This window comes from Cherax quadricarinatus, chromosome 17 (assembly GCF_038502225.1).
Source record: "Cherax quadricarinatus isolate ZL_2023a chromosome 17, ASM3850222v1, whole genome shotgun sequence".
Taxonomy (NCBI): Eukaryota; Metazoa; Arthropoda; class Malacostraca; order Decapoda; family Parastacidae; genus Cherax; species Cherax quadricarinatus.
The window spans coordinates 25,870,759-25,873,258 of NC_091308.1; the positions used below are offsets into that span (position 1 = coordinate 25,870,759).

General features: G+C 42.8%; 1 protein-coding gene across 1 annotated transcript in view; it reads left to right on the forward strand.

Annotated features, from left to right (window-relative positions):
• Positions 1-2,500, forward strand: part of LOC128686467 (uncharacterized) — a 464,741-nt gene that overhangs the window by 1,099 nt on the left and 461,142 nt on the right. The window lies entirely within an intron of this gene.

Genomic DNA, 2,500 nt, shown 5'->3' on the forward strand with positions numbered 1-2,500 from the left:
GAGGAGAACAATACATTTCAGAGTATTTTAATCTCTTCAGTCTTAAGGCCATCACCAACAGCCTGATGGCTCAGGGCTCAGCACCTATGTGCATGTATATACGTGTGTGTGTGTGTGTGTAGGTGTGGTCGTGTGCGTATGAGCGTGGGTGTGTGTGGGTGCGTTCGTGTGCGCGTGTGCGTGGGTGAGCGGCACCCGACCCTCATGACACTGGACAGCTTTCAGGGTAGCTGGTCAAGGCGTAAATTACGTCGTTTTACTGTCGGCAGCCCCGCCACCACTGCCCATCCCTGGTGACTCCTAATTTTGTTTATTTCGTCGTCTGCTGGCCTCCTACACCCGGCTTTCATCAAGTTAAATTACGCAAAATTGTCCTAAATTGCACGCAAAAACTTTTAAATACGAAACTGACATGGAAACCCGTGGTTATTTTTGGGTAGCCTGTATCTGAGGGACACACACAAGGGTCATCTAGCACCGTTTTCCCTTACCACAACATACAGTTCCAGAGACACACACAAGGGTCATCTAGCACCGTTTTTCCTTACCACAACATACAGTTCCAGAGACACACACAAGGGTCATCTGGCACCGTTTCCCTTACACGCGCGGGCTGGAGTTATCACTTCCCATGTGCATCAAGATGTCTTACAATAGTGAAGAAAAGACAGGTGCTGAGGAACAAGTTTTTATTGATAAAGATCTACACAGGACAAGAAGGTATCCCAATAAAAGCTTATTATGAGACGAGGTTTTTCTTCACCTGCGGCCACGCCGTGTCAACCAACACCACGTAGTATAAATAAGCAACCCCTCCTACAGACAGCATCAGCACACACAATATGTGCACGAGAGGTGTATGTCACTATATACGCTGAGAGCTTAATTTAATCCCGGTGGTGAACAGGTGAGATGCTGTCTATTATCCAATTTACCATAATACAATGCTCGTTTTGCAAAGTATTAAAGTGCGTTTTTTTATAAGACTTAAGCCATTCTAGAAAGAATGAAAAGGCACAATATCGTAACTGGAACAATACACAAATATCACACATTTGTGACCCCCAGTCCCTTGACTCGGAAATTTCCAATCTTTGCAGTTCGTTCTTTCGTCTTGACTGCTCTTCCGATTTCATAAACTCTGCCTTCTCGCGCGCTAAACGGACGTTCTTCTCTTCCTAACTCTCTACTCCTGTGAAATCTCCTGTTCTTCGCCTTCCCTATATTTCTAGTCTTTCTAATGTGAACAACTCTCTCCGTTCCTTAGATATCAAACTAAATTTTCGCCAAACTAACACTCTTCACAGTAATCTAGTTTTTACCTCTTACCCCCTTCCCTGAAATTGATGCCCCTGGTATCTACTCTATTTCATGCTCCTCTTGTTCCCTCCGATACTCCTGCAGTGCTCCTTTTTCTTCTACCACAACCACCACTTCGACTACCGTTCCATTACTACTATTACTGCTTCTGTCTCCTGTGGCAAAAAACTACTTCCCCTACATTCTACTGCCTCTGCTACTTTCTACTACTACTTCCACTACCAGCATAACCACTACCACTGCTTCATTTTCTTCCTCTCATTCTCCCGTCCCTGTCCCCCTCGCCTATATATACTGGCTCACTCATTCTCTTCTGTCAGTGTGACATGTAATGGTCCAAGTCTGACCGAAACGTCGTCATAAGCTTCTCTCTCTGCTATGTCCGGGTTATTTGTGTGTAAGCCATTCTAGGTTAGGTTAAGTTAACCTGACCTAAACCTATATAATCCTGGAGGCTCTATCCTCCGTCCCTTAGTCTCTGAACACTCAGGTTGTTGGTGATGACAGGTCCCTCCGCAAGGTCATCGCAGCGTAATCTGCACCGGTAAATAAAACAGAAAGTTAAACCTATTATTTGATATCCGCTATTAAATTTTTTATTATGTTTTTATTGTTTTATAACTTGTAATCTTATGGGCAAATATCGTTAGACATGAGCCGTCTACATCGCCTGTTGTGTCTCTTTTATAGGATACTGCCACACTAACGACTTGATATTACACAATGTTAGATTTTTCCACACTAATTGTTGGATATTCTTTATCTACTACAATCCACTAACAGTGGATTTTAGTGAATAAAGAACAAAATGGCACAATACCGACTGAAACAATACATAAATAACCAGCACTGGACCATTTATTTGTCATACAGTCCAACCTGTAAATGGTCTAAGTCGGATCGAAACGACGTCATAAGCTACTTGTGGATATTAGTAGATATTAGAATATGTAGCAGATGTTACTCAGTATTAGATACTGCCAAACTAACAGTTAAGAGAGAGTCACATTTCAAGAACTGGCACCAGTATAGAGAGAAGTAACAAAGGGCCAGTTCCCAGGCCCATACTATACCTGCTATAAATACATGTAAATGACTTACGGGGTGATATGCCCGCCTGCATGCTATTTTTTGAAGATGGTAGAAGATACTACAGGGAGATTTAAGCAGGAAGAATTAA